General features: G+C 41.5%; 1 protein-coding gene across 2 annotated transcripts in view; it reads left to right on the top strand.

The window, feature by feature from the left end:
- Nucleotides 1–12975, top strand: part of SHANK2 (SH3 and multiple ankyrin repeat domains 2) — a 349291-nt gene that overhangs the window by 39598 nt on the left and 296718 nt on the right. For both annotated transcript variants that reach the window (XM_033928600.1, XM_033928599.1), the window contains exon 2: nucleotides 7589–7657. The gene's annotated coding sequence lies outside the window, so the exon portion shown is untranslated. The remainder of the gene's footprint in view (nucleotides 1–7588; nucleotides 7658–12975) is intronic.

Genomic DNA, 12975 nt, shown 5'->3' with positions numbered 1-12975 from the left:
AGAGTACTATCTATTGGCCTAAATTGCGAGCCAATCAATGTCTAAATTCAAACCATCAGGTTCAAGAGTGTGCCAATTATATATTATACGTTGTTCTTTTTGTATTAAAGATTTAGATATATCTCCATCAGTTTTTCTTGTTTGGATCAATACTGTGTATTTTAAATCTTGAAGTGTGTGTGATTTTTCGGTCCGAAAAATCACACACACTTCAAGATTTAAAATACACAGTATTGATCCAAACAAGAAAAACTGATGGAGATATATCTAAATCTTTAATACAAAAAGAACAACGTATAATATATAATTGGCACACTCTTGAACCTGATGGTTTGAATTTAGACATTGATTGGCTTGCAATTTAGGCCAATAGATAGTACTCTCAATGCTGTCTCTACTTCCGGCAGTATGAGATTACTTCACTTCCGTTTAGTCAATATAAATAGTGCTTGAATAATAGATAGGTTCAGACGTTACGTCCGCTTGGTCTGTTCAAGCCTCAAGTGAGCCGTCACCAGGTACAAATTGAATATATAAAATTTATAAGAACTGGTAGATTGGGTCTTTAAAGTTATTACTTAAGCTATAATTACGTTTAGATCTAGAATCACATGGTAGGGTTATTATTTACAATTTTCTTTAGAGTTTTTCCATACCATTTTATTTAGTTGTTTATTTCTTTTTAACACGCTAACATAGAGTTTGTCTGATCTTTCTTAGTGTTCCTCCCTGAAGAAGTAGCGAAATCCGGGTCGGAGGGACGGGACTCCAAACAGACAATGAAACAATGAGCAATGCAACATTTTAGATAAGCACTTTTATATATTTTTTATTTTTTTTGGTTCAATCACTTATATTTTTTTTGGTTCAATCACATATTTAGTTGTTTAGTTTAATGTCACCAATGAGAAGTAACACCTGAAGCAGTTCTCCGAGAAATAGCAACAATAATTATTAGATACATCAAACAGAAAAGTATAGGGAGGGCCGGGGACTTGTGAAGGCTATGATGGTCCCCTTGAAAACCTCATTGTAGTGACATCACTATTGTATGGGTTTCTTGGTCTGAGCACTTCACAAACAATTTATAAAATAATTAACAATAATTTAAATAAAAGTATAGTTAACGAAGAATAATTCTATTTGAACATAGCTGTGATTATAAGAATATACAACTAAAATAAAGCCTTAAGTTCAGCAAAAGAAAAAAAAAAAGATTTGGATGGACATAGACTGTATTCTTCAGGAGTTTTATCATCACTCCTGTTTGACAGCTCTTAATGAATCTCTTTGATATCATGACTCGGAGGTCATATTAATGTTTGCCTCGGAGAGAAAAAAATCATCAGGTCCCCCAGAGTCCATTAGAAAGGAACTGAGAGAAATAACATTTAATATATTAAGAATCCCTTAAACAAGTGACTTACTGACTTGTCTCTGCAAAGCTTTATTTTTCAATACTGCCAGTGTCTGTATCTTCCTGTGGGAATCTTGTAGCAAAACCTCTGACCTATCTTTTAGAGAAACAGTCAAATTCCCTTTTAGTCTTGCAGCTTCTGTTGTGATGGAACAATATATTCTTTCTAAGCTGAGGCGGTGTACATTGACTCTGACATTTTAGTTCTGAATTAAGTGGATAAAAGGTATCCTTAGGAAGCTGCTACCTTAGTTTTGCAAGGCTCGTATTCAGAAGTGTCTTTTATAGGATTCAAAAGGGTTTTCCCCCGCCCATTTATTTATTTATTTCTGCTTGTTTTCCCTCTTTAGCTTTCTTGGGAACTGATCCGACCCTGCTCTCTGTCAGAAGAGGTTTGAAGTAGAGAATGACACGGTGACAAAATTTATCACCGTTCCCGTCCCCACGGATAACCGCGGGAAATAATCCCATGTCATTTTCTAGTGTCTATTTCAACCCTAGTCCTTCTACACCAGCATTCTTCAGAGCAAAGCTTGCGGGTCAGTGGTTGTGGCCATTCATACTCCGATTCTTTCCTCTCTCCTTAAAGAATGACATGAAGATGGTTTCCCGCGGTTATCCGCGGGGACGGGAACGGTGATGAATTTTGTCACCGTGCCATTCTCTAGTTTGAAGCTGAGGCACTGTGAACTTCGCTGAGGGTTGCCAGGTGTTTGACCCATTCTTCTAACTACACAATCCACACTTCACAGTAACCACTCATGAGAAGAGCTCATAGGCGGGAACAACCTTGGGAATCTGAATCCCACTCTGGGGATAAAATCCAGTTTTTCTTTCTAATGATTGATGCAAAGAATCATAAGAACATAAGCATCGCCTCTGCCGAGTCAGACCATAGGTCCATCGTGGCCAGCAGTCCGCTCCCGCGGTGGCCCTCCTGGTCAGTGACCTGTAAGTGATCCTTTACTTAAGACATTTTGTCCTGTATAGTACCCCTCTAACTATACCCCTCAATCCCCTTTTCCTTCAGGAACTTGTCCAACCCCTTTTTGAAACCCAAAATCGTACTCTGCTCTTCCACCTCCTCCGGAAGCGCATTCCATGTATCCACCACCCTCTGAGTGAAGAAGAACTTCCTAGCATTTGTTCTGAATCTCTCCCTTCAATTTTCTTGAGTGCCCTCCTTGTTTTTGTTTCTTGTTCAGGTGGATGGATAGGAACATAAGAATAGCCTTACTGGGTCAGACCAATGGTCAATCAAGCCCAGTAGCTCGTTCTCATGGTGGCCAATCCAGGTTACTAGTACCCGGCCAAAACCCAAGGAGTAGCAACATTCCATACAAAATCTCAAAGAATAGCAAGATTCTGAAATCCCAGAGAGTAACAAGATTCTAGAATCCCAACGAGTAGCAACATTCCAGAATCCTAAAGAGTAGCAAGATTCCGGAATCCCTAGAGTAGCAACATTCCATGCTACCGATCCAGGGCAAGCGTTGGCTTCCCCCACGTCTGTCTCAATAACAGACTATGGACTTTTCCTCCAGGAAATTGTCCAAACCTTTCTTAAAACCAGCCACGCTATCCACTCTTACCACAACCTCTGGCAACGCGTTCCAGAGTGAAAAAAATATTCCTTCCTATTGGTTTTAAAAGTATTTCCCTGTAACTTCATCACGTGTCCCCTAGTCTTTGTACTTTTTGACGTAGTGAAAAATCGATCTACTCCACTCAGGATTTTGTAGACTTCAGTCATATCTCCCCTCAGCCGTCTCTTTTCCAAGCTGAAGATCCCTAACCTCTTTAGTCTTTCATAATTTGAGAGAAGTTCCATCCAGATAGACTTGTGAAATCCTTTAGAACCATTCTTCACAATGTTTCATATGTTGAAAAGCACAAAAAATGAACCTTATAGAAGAGAATATTTAACCTTTAAAATGTTAAAAACGTGGAATCCCAGGTGGTTTCCATCCACTCATTCTTCACATGAATTTCCCAGTCAACGCTGCTGAGAGTTCTTCAAATGTGTGGCTATTACATAATGCAATGCTACCTCTTAGCTCATCCTAATGTGTTTTCTGCACTAGAAAATATCTCGGAATGCATAGAATAAAATGAAATTGAGTTTACTGCAAGTGGAAGGATTTTTTTTGTTGTTGTTGCAAATGAATAATTACCTTTACTGTAGAAAAACATTTATTTTAGAAAGAATGTCTGTTTTAAAAATGATTTCCCTTTTTATGTTTTATTATGTGGTACTGCAGTAGATGAACTGATTATCTCTTTTATTTTTGCAAATTTGACATTCTTGCAGCAAAAACAGCCTGATTACTATCAGTGCAGAAATACCGGAATAGCTATAACTTAACATAAGAACTGCCATCTCCAGATCAGACCCATGGTCCATCGAGTCCGGCGATCCGCACACGTGGAGGCCCAGTCAGGTGTGCACCTGATGTAGTTTTAGTCACCCATATCCCTCTATGCCTCTCGTAAGGAGATGTGCATCTAGAACGGTGGATTCCGCAATAACCTCCTTTGGGAGAGCATTCCAGATGTCCACCACTCGCTGCGTGAAGCAGAACTTCCTGACATTTGTCCTGGACTTGTCCCCCCTTAGCTTCAGTCCATGTCCTCTTATCCGTGTCAAGTTGGACAATGTAAATAATTTATTTTCCTGCCCTATTTTGTCGATGCCTTTCAGTATTTTGAAAGTCTCAATCATGTCCTCTCGCAATCTCCTCTTCTCAAGGGAGAACAGTCCCAGTTTCTTGAGTCGTTCCTCATATTCCAAGTTCTCCATACCATTTATTAGCTTCGTTGCTCGTCTCTGCACCCTCTCCAGCATTTTTATATCCTTCTTTAGGTTGGGAGACCAATGTTGGACACAGTATTCCAAGTGTGGTCTGACCATTGCCCTATAAAGCGGCATTATAACTTTCTCCGATCTGCTCGTGATTCCTTTCTTTATCATGCCTAACATTCTATATGCTTTCTTTGCCGCCAAAGGTTTCAGGGTCCTATCTATCAGTACGCCCAGGTCCTTTTCTTGTTCGCTCTTACCCAGAGTTGCTCCTGACATTCTATACTCGTGTTCCTTGTTCTTTCTGCCTAAATGCATTACTTTGCACTTTTCCACATTAAACTTCATCTGCCATTTCTCCGCCCATTTCTCTAACTGACACAAGTCGCTCTGGAGTTCCTCGCTATCCTCCTGTTATCTGATTGCCCGGCATAGCTTTGTGTCATCAGCAAACTTGATGATCCCACTGGATGTTCCTTCTTCTAGATCATTTATGAAAATATTAAATAAGATGGGCCCAAGTACCAAGCCCTGGGGCTCACCGCTAGGCACTTTCTCCCAGTCCGATAACTTCCCATTTATACCCACTCTCTGCTTTCTGTTCTGCGATAGAAATCAATCCTTCCTTTGTATTACTTCCTATTATGGAAACTGTTTCTAAAATCACGGTATATGGGATAAAAGTGTTACAGGGTTCATTTACAGTAATCCTTTTAATAAAAGAAAAAAATAATGGATGGAACTTCGCCTTTAGGAAAACTAATGCTACCAGCTAGAGAATGAAATGGGAACAGATTTTTCCCTGACCCCGCAGGAACTATTTTTTCCGTCCCGTCCCCACGAGTTCTTTTCCTGTCCCATTCCTGTCCCCATGTCATTCTCTACTACCAGCCTTGGTGAACAAAATCTCCGTTCTTCCTACCTGCTTCTCACTCTGAGTGAATTGAGCGTGCTCCTAAGGAGTGCACGTTTTCTGTATAGGTGACCAAAGTTAAGGGCTGGATAATCCACGCTACCCCCACCCGCTTTTTATGAAGCCGTGTTAGTGTGTTTTTTATTGTTGACCCCGGCGGTAAAAGTTTTGACGCTCATAGAATTACTCTGAGAGTTGGAACTTTTTCCGCCGTGGCCGGCGATAAAAAAACGCTAATGCGGCTTCATAAAAAGGGGGAAGGGGGTAAGTTAGTGTTCTATAAAGGTCATTTGGTGTGGAATATATTTTATAGACTACTAGCTTATGGCTCCTTTTACAAAGCTGCGGTCGTGATTCTCTTGTGGCAAATGCACTGAAGACCGTAGAAACTGAAAGGGCTTCGGTGTCTATCCTGTGGGGGGGGGGAATTGCTACCGTGGCTTTATAAAAGGGGCACTCAGCGTGCATTTTTATACCTAACTTTGATCATGTTCATTTGTCCCGCTCTGATCCTTTTTTGGCTGTATATGCGGTATATAAAGATTTTAATAAACATCATAAAAGAACAGTGCTGAGGAGGCCGTGGGCAGCGTTAGAAAATGACTGCCATACCGGCGATCTCCTTGTATTTTTATAGGTGAGAGAGGCTTCAGAACAGGGCAGGGAGAAGGGAAGGACATGCCAGCCCATGGGGGCACTCTGGAGCAGCTGATTTTAAAAATGAAGGGAGGGATACTGGATGGGAGAGAATTAAGTGAACTTGGGCAAGGAGGGGGCAGGGAAGGAGGAAGAAGGGAGAAATGTTGTATGGGAGGGCATTTGGTGGGTAGGGAAATGAGGGGAAGGGGCAGAGAGGAAAGTTTTTTTTTGTTTTTTTTTGGGGGGGGGTCTTCCTTAATTTTTGCCATGGGCATTAGCATGTCTAACACCGCCCCTGGATCTTGAACAAGTCACTTAAGATTTTATTGCCTCAGGTACAAACATAGATTGTAAACTCCCCAAGGACAGGAAAATGCTTAAATCTAACTTGCCCTGAGTTACAGCTGAAAAAGGTGTGAACTAAATCCAAAATTCCCTCCTTTGTTCAGTGCCCTCTGGCCACTAGGGAAAAGAATATGAATGATGCTAAGGGCTCCTTTTACGAAACCGCGTTAGCGGCTTTTAATCACGCGCTACCCCCACGCTAGCTGAAAAACTACTGCCTGCTCAAGAGGAGGCTAGCAGGTGCGGTGGTTTAGCGTGTGCTATTACGCACTTTAAACTGCTACCGCGGCTTCGTAAAAGAAGCCCTAAGTGCTCCTGTGAAGCCTCATCATTCTTCGGCGCCATTTTCTCTGGCGTGTTCAGATCAGATTTCAGCTTCGTTCTCAACACCCTTGTTTTGCACAAACAAACTGCCCACCTAAACTCATTGATGCCATGTTTGTAACAGCTCTTATGCATATTCTGAAAAATTGGAAATCATCCTCGCTACTTGACTACACCTTTTGGTGGAACTCTCTGAGCATGTATCACAAATTTGAATCTTATGCATATGAGAAAAACATGATTTCTCGACTCTCCAGAAACATGGTGCGAAATAAATCACCTTGGTCATTCTTAGATTCATATGTTCATTCTAACCAGTAGACACTTCTGCCTCTCTATCTATCTATCTCTCTCTTTTTCTTTTTCTCCCTCTTTCTTTCCCTCTCTCTTATTTCACTTTCTCTGCTTTTCTGCCTTTCATATATCTTCTATTAGCAGTTACAAATACCCTGGATTCTTTTTATTAATCTGGTTGTATGTAAATGATTGTAGACATAGACTTTTTCTACACCATTGTGTCTTATTCAGATTTTGTGTGTTTGAACTGCTTTCTGTAAATTTCTTATAATATTCAATAAAAACTAATGAACTTAAAAAAAAAAAAAAAAGGAGCCCTAAGTGTTTATGGGGGGAATGAAGAAAAAAATACTAATGGTAGCAGCGGTGAGAAGGATGAGACCCCACAAGGTGTGTCCGCTCATAGTTCCACACCCCCCCTAAATCTGAGCCTGCTGCAGTCCTAAAGAGACCTTCTTAAGGAATAAATCAGGTGTGAAAACAGGCAGAATTGTTTAAGAAATTGTCCTTTCATTCAAGGAAGTACAGTAGAATCTTTTCTTTTACACTATGATGTGAAATATGCACACGCACAAACCCTTACACTATAGCTGTTGGCCAATAGGTTACTTTTTAGGAGAATTGCCCCACTGCTCATGTAACTGGCATCTTATAATTTCCTCTAATCTCCTGTGTTAGTATACACAATTTCTGTACTTCTCCTGCTAATTAAACATTCCAGGATTTTTTTTTTTCCTCCCCGTGCTCTGAATCACTGATCACATCCAGATCTCATAAAGGGGGGTGTGGCATTTTGGCGGCTGAATATATTTGCTTCATGCTTGTCATTTTTTTCCCCCCTCCACCTTTACAGGAAACTGGGAAAGAAACAAGACTGTCTTGCGATCCGGGTGCAGCTGCCTTTCACCTGCACGGAAAGCCGGTAAGCAAAAGTTTGGCTTATTTTAATTTACTGAAATGAATCTGCCAAATAATTTAGACGCGGCTGTCTGAAACCTTTATCTGCTTCCTCTTTCGACCTGCTGGAAAGAAACTTATGAATCGGAGAGGAGCTGGGTGTAAGAGGCGTGAGCTCACAGCTGGCTTTTGGGATAGTCAAGCATAGTAAACTCATCCACAGCCAGTTGCAAAACGGATGTGAGAAGGTTCAAGCTCACAAATTGGATTCGTAAGATTTAGTAGTGAAAACCAATATTCACTTGGAAAAGGCAAGATAGATTCAGGCTTAGGAGGATTTTGAAGACTACTAATTTCATGTTTTATAATAGCTGGTAGAAAAGATTTAAAAAGCTTCTATCAATTGCTCCACTGAAACTGTTTTAATGCAGCATTTAAAAAAAAAATAATAGTTGTATTGGATTGAATCATAAATAAAAAGAAAAATAGATGTCTGTACATGGATAATTCTTTGTGGCTTTAATATGCTATAGCTGATATTATATATCATTCATTTATCTAGCTTATGGACCCTCACTGAGTCAGTCACACTGAAATTCAGCTGTTTTCTAGGAATTATTATTATTATTTTTTTTTTTTTTGGGGGGGAGAGCTTTTGTGGCTCTAGTTGGAATTCTTATGCTGCCTCAGATTTTGCTGTAACAGTGGCACTGGGCTAATGGATATTCATAATAATATCCACATTTACAGATTTTGTTGACGGACTTACCTAAAGCTGGCACAGGGGACACACACTAGTACATTAAGATACTTGATAATTATGCACTAAGGCAGGGGTGTCAAAGTCCTTCCTTGAGGGCCGCAATCCAGTCGGGTTTTCAGGATTTCCCCAATGAATATGCATGAGATCTATTTGCATGCACTGCTTTCATGGTATGCTAATAGATCTCATGCATATTCATTGGGGAAATTCTGAAAACCCGACTGGATTGCGGCCCTTGAGGAAGGACTTTGACACCCCTGCACTAAAGGAAAAATCATAGTAACATAGTAAATGATGGCAGATAAAGACCTGAATGGCCCATCCAGTCTGCCCAACCATACGCTCTTTATAAATTAATGATTTAATTTAAATGGTCCTTTTTCTTAGATATTCCTGGGTCAGAAACCCAGAGCTCTGCTCAGTACTGTGCTTAGGTTCCATCTACCGAAGTTTCAGTCAAAGCTCACTCCAGCCCATCTAAACCATCCCGGCTGTCGATGCTGTCCCTCAACTGAATGGCCATATTTGGGACACAGGTCGTGCAAGACTGCCCAGTCCTGGCCTTAGTCTTTTAATAGATGTCCATTATTTTCTGATTAGAGATCCTCTGTGTTCATCCCATGCTTTTTTGAATTCCGTCACCGTTTTCCTCTCCACCGCCTCCCTCGGGAGCGCATTCCAGGCATCCACCACCCTCTCCATAAAGAAGAATTTCCTAACATTACTCTTGAGTCTTACCATGAAACATGGAGCACTCCCCAAAAAGTCACTAAATACCATCCAGATGACTGTATCGCCTCCATAACTCCGGAGGGTGCACTTATATATTTCTACGGTCGGAGTGCACTTTGTCAAATCCATGCTGTATGTTGTCATCTTCATCAACATTCTGCCTGCTTTCTTGTTCATACTTTAGTGATCTCAAGGCTTGATTATTGCAGAGACTACCGCAGTTAGTCAAACTGCTGTGGTTAAACTATTATATGGAGCCAAGACATATGACAGTGCATATGACACAGTAAGGAGGGGGTGTCTTCTTCTCCTCCTCTTTGCCCCCTCGGTCCTTCCCTGCCCCTCCCACGCATGTTCCTTCCTTCACCCCCCCCTCCCCCTCGTGTCTCTAACTGTTTGCTGGTTGAGCAGTATCTGTGACCTGCTGCTCACGCCAATCTTGGCTCTGCCTCTGAAGTCACTTCCTGATCGTGGAACCAGGAAGTGACATCAGAGGGAGAGCCAAGGTCGGCGCAAGCAGGAGCTTAGAGATGCTGCTTGTGCTGGTGAAGTTAAACAGAGACAGGAGATAGGAAAGGTGCATGCCTGATGGGAGACAGGGGAGGGGCAGAGAAGAGGGCAAAAGTCACCACCCTGGGTCATGGCAGCCATTTTTGAAGGCAGCCGCAAGGAGGCAGGAGTGAGAGGGCAACGCTCCTGCCACAGAGATCCCTTGCTGGACCACCAGATACCTCTGTAGGTCCGGGAGGGGGTGGAATCGTGGTGTTGGGAGGGAGATTAAAGGGCCAGGGCCTGGAGAGCTGCAGCCACATGGCTGAAGAGCCGCATGTGGCTAGCGAGCTGCAGGTCTAAGGGAAGCTTCCAGTTTACAGAGAACAGGGGTTTCTTTACTTCAAGATAGAGGAAGCATATGTAACATTATCTTTATTTTTTCCTCTGCATTTGTATTGAGTTGATGTAATACCTGCCTACTAAACCCATAACTTATTTTGGTTCAGAACAAACTCAGGACTGGACTTTGCATTTTGGAACAGGAAGAGAGTGATCAGATTGAGTGATCCCCGAGGACAGTGGTCTCCTAGGCCTAGCTTTTTCCATCCCAGAACCCTGTATACAGAGTGTTGCCATATCTAAACTACATACCCTGGGTCTTCCTTGCAATACGTCGGTGCCTTTTGAGTAGAGAATGACACGGGGACAAATTTGTCCCCTTCCCCGCAGGAACTCAATTTTCCCATCCCTGTGAGTCTTGTCGCTGTCCCTGCCCCCATTTCTGTAAGCTCTGCCTTAACCACACAGGCCTCGAAAACTTATGATTTTAACATGTTTGAGGCTTGTGCAGATGAGGACGGAGCTTGCCGGAATGGGGCAGGGACAGGAAAAGAACTCGTGGGGACGGGAAAATGAGTTCCCGCGGGGACGGGAAAATGAGTTCCCGCGGGGACAGGGAAAAATTTGTCACCGTGTCGTTCTCTACTCCTGAGGACGCTCAGGCTCTGGGGTTGATATATTCATGATGCTCATTGCACTGAGCTTATTGATGCCCAGTTTCCTCATGTGCCTCTCACCCTACTTTCATTGTATTGCACACATCCACAATCACACTGTACTTGTATGCACTACACAATTTTGTTGTTTGATTTTCTAATACAGGGGATATAATGGACACGTTAGCGTTTAGCTCATGCTAATATCTAGCTTGCACGCCTTAGTAAAAGGACCCCACAGTCTTTAGTTACATTTCTTTTGCATTAAATTTCATATCCATAATTTGAATTGTTTTATCATCTTCCCCCGCCACACCTCATTTTCAGGACTTTGTTTTTTCCTTGTATTCGGCATTATTGTATGCATTAGAGTGCTAATATCAGTCTCACATTTATGAAATAGTGGACACATGACTTGTGGGTCCTTTTTGTGTTGGGTGTGTGGATACATAATTTACAGTTATCACAACAGGAACTGCAGCAAGATTATCTTGGCCCATTTCCCAGCACTAAGAAAATTTTTTTTATATTTAGTTGGAGACTGGGTAAATGCGTACACACCCTATGTATAATTAGCATTCTTTCTGATGAGGGATTTTGAAAATAGATTTCCTTGTTTTTGCTATCAACCCAGAAGGGGAGTTCTTCTGAAAAAGATTTTTGTTTTCTAAGAATTTGCTGCGAAGCTTCCTGGAAATGTGCATTCCTAGTTGAACTTCTAGAAAGTTCTGGGGAGCATTATTAGAAGCTAAGGAACAGTGGACGCTTTTTTAGGGATGTGCACGTAAAAACTGGTTTGTTTTTGGATATTTTTTTGCTCAATGCTTAGACATTCTTTTCAGGCTGTTTTCTGAAATTGATGCATTCAAAATAGGGTTAACATATGCAAAATTTTTAAAGCATATGAATTAACTTTATGTACATTAATTTGGAAGTTTTATGCACATAAGTTCTGCCTCTAAATTTCTTTACTTTTATTAAATTTTCCAAAATCAAATGCACACCAAATATGCATCAAATATGCACCCATAACACTTATCCCACATCTCTAGCTTTTAATTTTATTTTTGGATTTTATACATTTTGAATCATTGTGTTGTGACTCCATTTAAATCAGCTCCTTTTTCCTCTTTCAAATACCCTTAAGTGACCATGTGAATTACTGTTGCATTAAAATTGTGGCAGCAACGCGCAGCTCATTGATAAATGTAATCTTTCTTGTCAGTACCACTGATAGGAAGGATAACATTAAAAAAAAGGATGCAGGCAAGCATGCTGCAGCATTTCTCTTGTCCTAACTCTCAAACAACCTGGTGTCTAGGGGTTCCCCCTTTCTCAACCTAGCTGGGCTACTCCAGACCTGGACATGGTAAAAAACTGTGTGGTAACCACGCAGTAAAAGCTATATTCTGTTGGGTTTTTTTTTTTTTTTTTTTTGCATTGGCAGAGTGTACTTAATGGCCTCATATGCATTCATTTGAATAAAGTGTGCAGCCACATGTGCCACGCCAAGGTATACCCACACTCGGGCCCTATCCTGCGTTGCTCGCTGGAGTATACCTCATGGTATCCACACGGCAGAGCTTGCAGTAGCTTTCTGCCTTGGTTCCAGAGTGTTTTCAGATATACCTAATGAAAGCAGTGGTTTGAAGGCTCTTAGCCCTGGCCTAATGCTGCAAATTTCAACTATGGATTTGCCGGATATTAAGAGGAAAGCACTACCTACCTATTGTGTTTTGTTCCTTAAAGTCAACATACAGTGCTCTGCTCCGCTCTGTGCTCCTTTGTCATGCAGCAGTGGTTCGTAAGTTCACAACAAAAGTGGCATTGTTCAGAACCTGCTCAGTAGGCTGGAAGTAAAGCTGTGGGGTGTAAGAATTTGCCAAACAAAGCCTCTGAGAGGTGGAGAGAATGTCTTCCGCCTGTTCTTTTCCTCATGTTTTCATGGCATTTTTTAAAAAAATTATTTTTAATTATGTATCTGTTGGCTTGACTATCAGGAGAACTCTTTCCGAGTCTAACGTGTGGTTGTTGGACTCCTAAGCTCCAGTCATAACTGTGAATTTTTAAACATGGGATATTTTAACAGAATTTTGTGAGCCGCCGAATGCATAAAACAAAGTAAAGATGCAATGAAAACGTTTATTTATTTATTTATTCAATTTTCTATACTGTTCTTTCTCCCAGGAGAGCTCAGAACGGTTTACATGAGTTTATTCAGCATTTTTTTCCCTGTCTGTCCCAGTGCGCTCACAATCTATCTAGTGTACCTGGGGCAATGGGGGGAGGGGGGTTAAGTGACTTGCACAGGGTCACAAGGAGCAGCGTGGGATTGAACCCACAACCCCAGGGTGCTGAGGC

This window comes from Geotrypetes seraphini, chromosome 19 (genome assembly GCF_902459505.1).
Source record: "Geotrypetes seraphini chromosome 19, aGeoSer1.1, whole genome shotgun sequence".
Taxonomy (NCBI): Eukaryota; Metazoa; Chordata; class Amphibia; order Gymnophiona; family Dermophiidae; genus Geotrypetes; species Geotrypetes seraphini.
The sequence above is the reverse complement of the archived record's forward strand: the minus strand, read 5'-3'. Positions and strand labels throughout refer to the sequence as shown.